This window comes from Solanum lycopersicum, chromosome 9, assembly GCF_036512215.1.
Source record: "Solanum lycopersicum chromosome 9, SLM_r2.1".
NCBI classification, from domain to species: Eukaryota; Viridiplantae; Streptophyta; class Magnoliopsida; order Solanales; family Solanaceae; genus Solanum; species Solanum lycopersicum.
In genome coordinates, this window is record NC_090808.1 from 42702732 (window position 1) to 42716020 (window position 13289).

A 13289-nucleotide genomic window follows, 5' to 3' on the forward strand; every position below is an offset into this window, starting at 1 on the left:
AGTAATTGTAGTTAAGTGCACCACTATCCTGAATTAGAGACTACATAATGCTTAGGAAATTTTCCCTTCTTCTAATCTTATCGTGTCTTATGAAATCTTGATTTCTTGGTGTTAAGAGCGCATCTAATGTCAACTCTAGCGTTTCAAAAAGATGAGAGCCCAGAGTTAAGAGAAACAGTGAAGTAGATACACCTCAAGAGAGGCCACTTTGTAGGAAGTGGGGCAAACTGCATGGAGGAGAGTGTATGATGGGCTCTAACGCTTGTTACAGTTGTGGCAAACCGGGTCATATGATGAAGGATTGTCCGAATAAGACAGGTCAAAAAAAAAGGAAGGAGAAAGTTCAGCCTAATAGTCCAAGTGAAGAGGCTTCAAGAAGGCAACGATTCTTCGGAATCAAGTCTAGGGGTGCTTGGGAAGGCACTTCTGATGATGTCTCGAGGGTGTAGCCTTACTTAGTCGTTCATCTGTTTGACTATGTATGATTTTATGCACAAGTATGAAGTTAATGTGGTTGAGTCATCACGTTGGGTGCTGATTTGTGTGACTTATGTGTTTACTTTTGTTGTATGCTTTGATGAGACTAGTTTAGGAAAGAGTTCCTTAGCCTATTAATGTGAAGCTGCTAGTAGGTTTCAAGGATGTGCACCATCATGTTAATATGTGAATTAGATATTCTCCTATGAGGAGTATTGAATTGCCTATGTATGCATATGTTCTATATATAACTTACTTGTTGCTAGTAAAAAGTAGTGTCATTCATAGACTAATGTTCCTAGGGGGGGGGGGATAATGTAACAACCCAAATATAACTATGTGAAGTAAGGCCTAAACATACCTAGAATGCCTAGATTAGACCAGGTTCACACGACTTGATGCGCGTGGAACCAGACCTCAGAACCCATGTAATATCCAAGCCAACAAACTTGGTGAATTAGAGACTGCATAATGCTTAGAAAATTTTCCCTTCTTCTAATCTTATCGTGTCTTATGAAATTTTGATTTCTTGGTGTTAAAAGAGCGTATCTAACGACAACTGTGGTGTTTCTGAAAGATGATAGCCTAGAATTAAGAGAAACAGTGAAGAAGATACACCCCAGGAGAGGCCACCTTGTAGGAAGCGGGGCAAACTACATGGAGGAGTGTGTATGATGGGCTCTAACGCTTGTTATAGTTGTGGCAAACTGGGTCACATGATGAAGGATTGTCCGAATAGAACAGGTCAAAAAAGGGAAGGAGAAAATTCAGCCTAATAGTCCAAGTGAAGAGGCTTCAAGGAGGCAACGATTCTTCGCAGTCAAGTCTAGGGGTGCAGGGGAAGGCACTTCTGATGATGTCTCGAGGGCGTAGCCTTAATTTGTCATTCATGTGTTTGACTATGTATGGTTTATGCACTAGTATGAAGTTAATGTTGTTGAGTCATCATGTTGGGTGCTGATTTGTGTGACTTATGTGTTTACTTATGTTGTATGCTTTGATGAGACTAGTTTAGAAAAGAGTTCCTTAGCCTATTAATGTGAAGCTGCTAGTAGGTATCAAGGATGTGCACCATCATGTTGTATGTTAAACAGATATTCACCTATGAGGAATATTGAATTGCCTATGTATGCATATGTTTTATATATAACTTACTTGTTGCTAGTAAAAAGTAGTGTCATTCAGAGACTAATGTTCCTAAGGGGGGGGGGATAATGTTACAACCCGAAAGTAACTATGCGAAGTAAGGCCTACACGTACCTAAAATGCCTACATCAGACCGGGTTCACACGACTTGATGCGCATGGAACCAGACCTCAGAACACATGTACTAGCCAAGCCAACCAACTTGGTGAGTTAGTTGATCTAGGCAAGGTGGGAACCAACCATTTAGGGCACCCGAATTGAAGAGATTCACCCGGATGAGTTTACCGGACTTAAAAGTGGTAATTTTAGGTTTGGAGGGTCTAGGGGTAAAATAGTCTTTTCCAAGCTAGGGTTAGTATTGTAATCACCCTAAGTATTTATTTAAAGAAATAATTAATTAATTAAGTTAATGAGGAGGGGAAATTCGGTAGGGTTGGCCGAATTTGACCCTTTTTCGCAAGTTAAGCTTCACCTGGGTTTGAGCCGGTGTAAGCAACATTTAGGTGGATTAAATTGATGATTATAATCTAATTTTGTAGGACTTGGTGGTCATTTCGCTTACCCTTGAAAAAAATCAGATTTTTAAACAATTAAGAGAAGTCCTAATTTGACTAAGTCTCCACCTAATCTCCTAATCCTAAGCAAACTCATTCTGATGTATCTCTGTACTCTCACCTTAATTACACGATCCATCATCATTAAAAAAAGAGAGAACAGAACAAAAAAAATATAAAGTTCACCAAGAACTTGAACGCTCAATTTCTAAAGCAAAAATAAGCTTCAAAACGAAAAGCAAAAACCAAGTTCTCTACGGATTTTGCTTGTGATTTCAGTGGTGAAACGTCGGCTTAGTGAGGGATTTTGGCAGCACATAAGAAAATATTTTAACGACTTCTGGTATGAGTTTTCTTCCCTCTTGGTCCCTTTCCCAAGATACCCCTAAGGTTCAGAGTATTCACAATCAAAAACTAAGGTTGTCCCCATTGCATGCCCCTGTCATTAGATCCTTTGAAAGATTCAAGTATGCGTTGGTATGAATTCTGCTAGAACATTTTAGGGCTGGTTGTGATTACAGATTGAATGTGTATCGGAAATTATGTATAAATGAAAGAGGCATTCTGAAAATGTGAGGTTTGTTAACTTGTTATTGCATGTGTGTGCCGTGAATTAGCCACCGTTGAATCTTGATATTGACATGTTAAAATGTTATGAATTATGTGTGTGCGAATATGTTAAAAGTGATGTTCATATAAGTTCAAAGATGCTAAAAAATGATAATTCTTGACTGAAACTAACCTTGAAGATGCACCTAAAGATCTACCTAAAAACTACTCGAAATGTCTGAATGTTTAACGTGAAAGAAGCAGAGAAAATGGACTGCAAAAAGGTGATCAAATTTTAGAAACTAACCATGAAAACTAACCTATAGATGTATTAGATGCTACCCTAAGATTGTCCTAAATCTAACATTTAAAAGTTGAGAAAATGGACTGCAAAAAGGGTAAACAAATTTCCAGCACTCTGGAAATTTGTTTTCAACAGCTTACAGTTAAAAATGTTGCTTTTACAAATATTTTTTAATGCATGAGGTCAGTGGGGATTGAACCCAAGACCTCACCATATGCAAGTTATAAAAAAATTAAATAATAAAATGTGGTACGGGAGATTCGAAATGGGGTAAAGCTCAAGTGAAAAGTTAGGACAAAAATGAAAGATAATGAAATGGTGTGGGGTTCGAACCAACAACCTCTTGGACGGTTGAAGGAGAAATGATAAAAATGTAATAAACAAATAAAAAAAATGAGGTATGCGGGATTCGAACCCACAACCTCTTGGCCGAAGTAGAAATTAAGGAGAACTGCAATTAAAAATAAGGTGAGACTATGGGGGTTCATCCCACACCCTCTTAGTCTAAATGAAGAGATGAAGTAAAGAAAGAAAAAGAAAAGAATGTGGGCGCGGGGATTCGATCTTGGGTCTCCAAGGGCAAAATGTTTAAGGCAAAAATCAAGGAAGAAAGAAAGGAAGTGTAGGTGTGGGGAATTGATCTTAGGTTCCCTAGACAAGAAGTTTATGTGATGAATGATGAGACCCCATAAGAGTTAAGTAAGAGTGTGAAACAAACTAGAAGGCCAAGTGTATTGACATATGATGAAATGTACATTCACATAAAAAGGGGTGAGTAATTATGAAGGGAAAGTGTGCTAAGACAAATGAATGTGGTGACAACATGATAAGAGGCTAATGTGAAATATGAGAGCAATCTCAAATGAGCCTAAGTAAATTATACCAAAACGTACTCACCTATGACAGGGTAAAGTTAATGAAGAGACCAGTCTTTATGAACACTCTAATGAAAGTATTAAAGTTAATGCATACTTAATACTAATGATGAGATGAGAAATCATCTAATGAGCACTGATGCCTTCATGCTAGAAGCCAGCTTCTATGATATGTGAGATGAATGTAATGGAACTCTATACTAAGCACCGATAGGCTATCTATGAGTTGCGATTCCCTCTTTCAGGAAGGCATAGATTCTTGTAATTCTCATGAGAAGAGAATGTCCATCCAGACGGGTATGGGTCACCCTAAATATCCTAGTCTTTGAACTATGCTGCCAACATAGGAACTAACCAGTGGTTTCCACAAAAGCGAGCTAGGTATGTTCTTGGTTTCACCTTGGCCAGTGACTCCACCTCTTTTAGGTGCGGGGAAGACACCGAATATCATGATGCTCACATGATCTATGTCGGTTAAAGTTGAAGCTCCTCAAAGTATGAAAGATAATGAAATGAATGATAACAAAGGTGTTTGGATAGGATAATAAAGAGGTAAACTAGACTCAAGTTATGACACTAGGTCATTCTTGGTCATTGCACATTAAACCCGATGGAAATCTTAAACTACATCCTAGGTATAGCTGGTGTGTACACTAGCCTATGAATGAATGAAAGTGTAGTACGTGAGAATGAATGAAGCAGACTCTGTGTTTCCTTAAGTAAACTCCCTAGTTGAGGTCCCATATGTTGAGCCCTCATTTTGCGAAATCTTAATGTCAAGTTCATGATTCCAAGGTCTCATGGGATATGAATGAATGATATAAAATATGTTATATGCTATGTGCAATATGTTATGTGCTATATGCAATATGTCATGTGCAGTGTGCAAAATGATATGTATGATTATGAATGTTTCTCTCATAACATGACTTTCCTAATCCGATTTGGCAAGTTCACTGACTTGACTTTCCATAACTCATATCGTCATGAGAGAGCTCTTTTAAACCATGCATGTCCTTGGTGTGTGCTTGAATATACCCATACTTGGTACAAGTGTGTACTAATCCCACACAACTCTTTACTTTTAGGTGCAAACATAGGTGGATGCTAGAGTTTACGAGATGATGCTGAAGTTATGCGGACGTGGAGCATTCATCCGGACTTGGTAGGCCGTCATGCTTTCGAGTACGCTTGCCCGTTATATTCAAACTTAGATGTAGGCTTGATCTAGTGGAGTATGTTCCACTTGTGTTTCTTTTGTATTTAATTCCGAACATTGTATTGGTGCTATTTTGGAAACTCTATATTTATGATTATATCTTTCATTTGATTATCTTGATTTAGATGGTTGTTGTGAACGCTTATGAGTTTATGTAGGTAGTATTATGCGAGATCAATGTTTTCCAATATAAGGTTTAAGTTAAGAAAAGTTCAAATTTTCTGCTAAAATTAACCTAGATTAATTAATGATGACGTATATAGGCTTGTCTGCGACCTTTGAGAGGTCAACAACGTCGGTCTTGTCTGGGTCTAGGTTGAAGTCGTGACAAATAAGGTATCAGAGCGTTAGGTTAAATTTTGAGGTTAATTAGTTCACATCAACCACATTGAGTATTTTCTAAGTAATTGTAGTTAAGTGAACCATTATCCTGAATTATAGACTGCATAATGCTTAGGAAATTTTCCCTTCTTCTAATCTTATCGTGTCTTATGAAATTTTGATTTCTTGGTGTTAAAAGAGCGTACCTAACGACAACTGTGGTGTTTCTGAAAGATGATAGCCTAGAGCTAAGAGAAATAGTGAAGTAGATACACCCCAGGAGAGGCCACCTTGTAGGAAGTGGGGCAAACTGCATAAAGAAGAATGTATGATGGGCTCTAACGCTTGTTATAGTTGTGGCAAGCCGGGTCACATGATGAAGGATTGTCCGAATAGGACAGGTCAAAAAAGGGAAGGAGAAAGTTCAGCCTAATAGTCCAAGTGAAGAGGCTTCAAGGAGGCAACGATTCTTCGCAGTCAAGTCTAGGGGTGCAGGGGAAGGCACTTCTGATGATGTCTCGAGGGCGTAGCCTTAATTTGTCTTTCATGTGTTTGACTATGTATGGTTTATGCACTAGTATAAAGTTAATGTTGTTGAGTCATCATGTTGGGTGCTGATTTTTGTGACTTATGTGTTTACTTATGTTGTATGCTTTGATGAGACTAGTTTAGGAAAGAGTTCCTTAGCTTATTGATGTGAAGCTGCTAGTAGGTATCAAGGATGTGCACCATCATGTTAATATGTGAATCAGTTATTCACCTATGAGGAGTATTGAATTGCCTTTGGATGCATATGTTCTATATATAACTTACTTATTGCTAGTAAAAAGTAGTGTCATTCAGAGACTAATGTTCCTAGGGGGGGGGGAAGGATAATGTAACAACCCAAAAATAACTATGCGAAGTAAGGCCTAAACATACCTATAATGCCTAGATTAGACCAGGTTCACACGACTTTATACGCGTGGAACCAGACCTCAGAACCCATGTAATATCCAAGCCAACAAACTTGGTGAATTAGAGACTGCATAATGCTTAGGAAATTTTCCCTTCTTCTAATCTTATCGTGTCTTATGAAATTTCGATTTCTTGGTGTTAAAAGAGCGTATCTAACGACAAATGTGGTGTTTCTAAAAGATGATAGCCTAGAGTTTAGAGAAACAGTGAAGTAGATACACCCCAGAAGAGGCCACCTTGTAGGAAGTGGGGCAACTGCATGGAGGAGAGCGTATGATGGGCTCTAGCGCTTGTTATAGTTGTGGTAAACTGGGTCACATGATGAAGGATTGTCCGAATAGGACATGTCAAAAAAGGGAAAGGGAAAATTCAGCCTAATAGTCCAAGTGAAGAGGCTTCAAGGAGGCAACGATTCTTCGCAGTTAAAGTCTAGGGGTGCAAGGGAAGGCACTTCTGATGATGTCTCGAGGGCGTAGCCTTAATTTGTCTTTCATGTGTTTTACTATGTATGGTTTATGCACTAGTATGAAGTTAATGTTGTTGAGTCATCATGTTGGGTGCTGATTTGTGTGACTTATGTGTTTACTTATGTTGTATGCTTTGATGAGACTAGTTTAGAAAAGAGTTCCTTAGCCTATTAATGTGAAGCTGCTAGTAGGTATCAAGGATGTGCACCATCATGTTAATATGTTAAACAGATATTCACCTATGAGGAGTATTGAATTGCCTATGTATGCATACGTTTTATATATAACTTACTTGTTGCTAGTAAAAAGTAGTGTCATTCAGAGACTAATGTTCCTAAGGGGGGGGGGATAATGTTACAACCCGAAAGTAACTATGCAAAGTAAGGCCTAAATGAACCTATAATGCCTAGATCAGACCGGGTTCACAGGACTTGATGCGCGTGGAACCAGACCTCAGAACCCATGTAATAGCCAAACCAACAAACTTGGTGAGTTAGTTGAGCTAGGAAAGGTGAGAACCAACCATGTTGGGCACCCGAATTGAAGAGATTCACCCGGATGAGTTTTACCGGACTTAAAAGGGGTAATCTTAGGTTTGGAGGATCTAGGGGTAAAATGATCTTTTCCAAGCTAGGGGTAATATTGTAATCACCCTAAGTATTTAATCAAATAAATAATTAATTAATTTAAAGAGGAGGGGCAATTCGGGTAGGGTTGGCCGAACTTGACCCTTTTTCACTAGTTAAGCTTCACCCGGGTTCAAGCCTTGGTGGAAGCAATGTTTAGGGGGATTAAATTGATGATTATAATATGATTTTATTGGGTCTTGGTGGTTATTTCGCTTACTCTTGAAAAAAATAAGTTTCTTAAAGAATTAAGAGAATCCCTAATTTTGCTAAGTCTCCACCTAATCTACTAATCCTAAGCTAACTCATTCTCACGTCTCTCTCTACTCTCACCTTAATTACACTATCACTCATCAGTACAAAAAAGAAAACAGAACAAAATAAATATAAAGTTCATTAAGAACTTGAACGCTCAAACTCAAAAGAAAAAATAAGCTTCAAAACAAAAAGCAAAATCCAAGTTCTCTACGGATTTTGCTTGTGATTTTAGTAGTGAAACATCGGCTTAGTGGGGGATTTTTGCAGCACAAAAAATCTTTTAAGGACTTCAGGTATGGGTTTACTTCCCTCTTGGTACCTTTCCCAAGAGACCCCTAAGGTTCAGACTATGCACAATCAAAAACTAAGGTTGTCCCCGTTGCATGCCCCTGTCATTAGATCCTTTGAGAGATTCAATTATGTGTTTGTATGACTTCTGGTAGAAGATTTTTGGGCTGGTTGTGATTAGGTGTTTGAATGTGTACTGGAAATTATGTAGAAATGAAAGAGGTGTTCCGAAAATGTGAAGTTTGTTAACTTGTTTGTACATGTGTGTGCCTGTTTTAGGCACCGTTGAAGCTTGGTATTGACATGTTAAAATGTTTTGAATTATGTGTGTGCAAATATGTTAAAAACGTGATGTTCATATAAGTTCAAAGTTGCTGAATTAAGTGATAATTCTTGATTGAAAGTAAACTTTAAGATTCACCTAAAGGTCTCCCTAAAAACTACTCGAAATGTCTCAATGTTTAACGTGAAATAGGGTGAGAAAATGGGCTGCAAAAAGGTGATCGAATTTCCAAAAGTAACCATTAAAACTCACCTAAAGATGTATTATATTATACACGAAAATTGTCCTAAATATAACACCTAAAAGTTGAGAAAATGGACTGCAAAAAGGGTGAACAAATTCCCAGCATTTTGGATGTTTGTTTTCGGCAATTTACTATTAAAAATGTTGCTTTTAAAAATATTTTTTTAATGAATGAGGTTGATATACCGTGGTTTCACGGTATAATTAATACTTTTTCCTTAAGTTTAATGTGTCCGAAAGCCCTTTTTGTGCTAGTTTTGATATAAGTTTTTCTTTGTTTTGCAGGAAATCTGTCTAAAGCTGAATGCGAAGATTTTGAGCGAAAAATGCAGAAGAGACCACCTACGGAGCTTATGACGGTCCGTAGGTGGCAGCGTAGAGAAGCTGCTGAAGAAAGATGGGGAAGTCTGACCAAGTGTGGGATTACGAAGCTTGTGACGGTCCGTCATGGACATGACGGTCCGTCCTGGACATGACGGTCCGTCCTGTAGGTTCGTCGCGAAGATCAGAGAAGTGATCCCAGTATCCAAATTCCAAAAGTTGAAGTATTTTGTAACGAAGACCCTCGATGGACCGTCGTGCCTGTGATGGTCCATCACACTTGAGCATTAGAGTTGTCGTCATAGTGAACACAAACCTGGTTCCTCTTAATTGACTAAATAAATTTTACACCATTGTAGTCTGTCAATCGTAACTATCACTTTGATTGTAAGAATTTGTGACTGTTACTCGTCAATTATACCCAATTTTACTTTCTTCCATTATTTGTTAGGAGATAATAAAAATATTTGGTAAACACAATTGCAAAACCTTATATGTAAAGAGATTCTCTGTGGGATCGACCTCAACTCAAGCTAAGTTCTTTAAATTGAAAGCGACCGCTTACATTTCTTATTCACTGTGTAAGTTTGTACGTATAAAATTTTGGCTCCACTACCGGGGAACTTTTATTCAGTAGAGTTTTACTAGGTTTTATTTGACTTGTAGTTATATTTCCTACTTTTACTTGTGTTTCTTTTTGGTCTATTACACATAACTATATTGGTTCATTCCCAACACTAGAAGTTAAGGAGCACCATTGCTTCCTTATGACCCTAAGCTCTATAAACATTTTCACAAAATGGTTAATGCAGAAGACTAGAGGCTTAGAGACACAATTTGGTCCTGGAGGCTAACTCGATACTGCACAGAATGTCCAACAGAATGTTGGACTTAACCATCCCAGGCCACCCCCCTCAAAAAAGGTGCTATAGATCAACCGAGGGTGGTCCATGAGAACAGAGAGAGAGAGAGTACTTCCTTCCCATCGCCAACCAATAGACCAAAGGGGTAGAGCTCATCCCCCAACTCATATGATTTATTAGGAAAATGATGGTGATCTGGATGGAGATGGAGCTATTAGAGCTATAGTTTACCAACACTACCTCTAAGTGTCAAGTTTACTATCACTAGCACTACGACCCAACTGCTAAATCTAAAAGGAATGTCTAGAGGTGTAGCTGATGATGATGCAAATCAACATCTGATATTTTTTGTGGTAGTACGTAAGTCACAAGAGCTTTCGAAGGGTAAATCAGACAACATTGAGGCTGAGGTTATTTCCACCGTCTCTTATTGGAGAGAAAACTAACTGACTGAATGAGATGCCAACTGAATCCATTAGAACTTGGAGTGAGATAATAGAAGCGTTCATGGAATGATTCTTTCAAGAATAAGAGTTGAAGATGAAAGAAGAGACCAGTACACATAAGCAGTTACCAGCAGAGGCAATGCATAATACTTGGTGGAGATTCAACCAAAAGTTGAAGAAATGTCCTAACCATGATCTTATTGAAAGACATCTCAAGAATGCCATTTATAGGTCTCTTAATTATTTTACTAAGCCTATTGTTGATGAAGTTTGTGGAGGTTCCTTTATGAGGAAACCATTTGCAGAGAGCATGCAACTATTAGATGAAGTCTCCACAAACAATAGAGCATAGTACACTACAGATGTAGAAGAAGTGGAGCTAGGGTATACATATGAGATGTCAACTGCATAGAGGAAGAGAGAAGAAGAAATGGACTAAGACATGGCACATATAAGGAGTAAAATAGATCTACTGATGAAGCACATTATGACTAAGTCGGAAAATGTAAATGTTGCAGGACAACAAAGTAGGTATGAAGATTAAGACATTTACTTTAACGAGGAAGCAAACTAATTGGGAGATTAAAGAGGTTTTCGTAACTATAAATCTGGAAATCAGGGTTACGATTCTTGGAATACAAGTTGGAACTACACTTGAGATAGCCAGTATGATAGGCCAACAAACAGAGATCAAGGAAATTGGAAAAATAGGGATAGGTACAGGAATGATCGCAGTGGTGTGTAAGTACCCTCATGTAGCATAGACTAAACAAGTGGTAGCTCCGGCGGATCTAAGCTTGAAGACAAGATGGCCAAAGTACTCCAAAAATTTAAACTAACTAACGCAGGGGTAAAAAATATGAGGAGTGATTTCTCTAGCATGAGTCAATTTGTATACTCTTACACAACCTCCATTAGATAAATAGAGAAACAGTTGGGGCAACTCTCAGCCTCAGTAAATTAGAGGAAAAACGGGTCAATACCTAGTGATACCATTCAAAACCTTTACAAGGACGAACACTGCATATCCATCATCACCAGGGTTGGTAAAGCTTTGTCTAACTCTATCTCTGCAGGTATCAAAACTTATTAGGTCAACGATCAAGCTGCAAAGTGAAGGATGAGATTACACCTGTAGATGACTTGGAACTCCTACGAGAGGAAAAAAGAAAGAGATGTAGGATAATCTGCCGTTACAACATATTTCTAGACCTCCTCCTTATTTCCCTTAAAGGCTCAAAAAGAAAGCAGAAGATTAGAAATTCACAAAATTCATTACTATGCTGAAGAAACTTTAAGTAAACATCCCACTGGTGGAAGCTCTTGAACAAATGCAAGGATATGCCAAGTTTATGAAAGACATGTTCACTAATAAAAGAGCTTTAAGTCTTGATTCTCTAAAGATGTCCATCATTACAGTGCCATTGCTACAGATCTTTCGTGCAGAAAAAGGAGATGAGGTGCTTCACAATCCGATGCACCATTGGGTCAATCAGGTTTGCAAAAGCTTTGTGTGATCTAGGAGCCATCATTAATATAATGTCGCTTGCCATATGACAAGTTAGGTTTGGGAGTACCCAAACCTACCAAGATGAGGTTGATGATGGCTGACAGATTAGTTAGAAGACTAGTCGGAATTTTGTATAATGTGCTGGTAAAGGTAGACACTTTCATCTTCTCAACAGATATTATAATATGAGATTATATTTGCAACTACAACCTCATTAGATTTATCCAAAACTACTAAACAAAATCACATATAAGCTACAAATAAATTATCAACAAGTAATACCCAACAACTAATTTAACTCATATTCACAAAATCACACCCCAAGAATTGAGGTTTTAGCTAGACATGTACAAGATATAGAAATTTATATCAAAATGAGTGAAATGGGTATTGTCACATCCGGGGAGCATCCCATAGATGTACCGGCGTCATCTTCCTCTTTGAGAAGTAATACTAGCCTCTTAGATTACATCATTACATTCATAGGTCAAAAATACGGAAAATTTAAAACTTTTCACTACTTCTACGTTGAGGTTTACATAGACATCTACATACACATAATATTTATATTGAGTATACATTGACCCTTCTTATAGGATGATTACATAGTCTGCTACTTTTTTTATTGCACATAAAATATAAAATTTAACACATCTCAAATGGATGTATCATCTCATAACCATCTAATAGGAGTAAAACAATTTGGGCCTAGACCATACATCAATGTAATAAATCCACATATAGGCTATACAATGTTTAGTACTCAAAATTAAAAGGAGAGAACATAGGAGTCTTGAAACTAGAAAAACTTCATAAGCTTGATATTAGCATTGCTCTCGAAAAGTGAAGACCTACCCAACTTGGATGAATAAGAATTACAAGTCTTCCTTCAAAGTAATCTCAAGAGCCCTTCAACGACCGGAACCTAAAATGTTGGGGGGAAAGGGATAAAATGGGGTCAGTACACAACTTGTACTAAGTATGAGACCATATGCACACATATCATAAAATCATGCTAAAAAGGGACAATTCATTAAAATATGCAATTTTACATTTTGAAATCCTTATGCATATTCAAGAACCAATAAAAGTTATTAATACATTTACATCAAGTCAATACCATGTACTACACAATACCAAACCACCTTATATCAAATCAAGTCACATGCATATCGACATACTTGAACACTTAGTTAAGACAACTCTATCATCAAGTTATAGTAGCAACAAGCATAGATAAGAGTTCATTACAACATAACAAAAGCAAGGCAATTACCCATCAACCCTCATTGAGTAAACAAGTGCAATGACCAAGCAAATACCCATAACGTTACTCAATTAAGTAAACTCAACAAGACCCATAACTAATGTCAAACTTAATATAGTGCATCATTAAGACTTTATATCATCATACTTCAACAATGAAGACAACCACATATTCATAAGTGAAACCAATCATCATATAATATCAACAATGTGCAAGATCATCATATACATATCATGTACCATTATAAGCATATACATATATAAGAACATCCTCCTAAGACTTCCGTCAAGGCTAACTAGTGCAATGTTTAGGTAG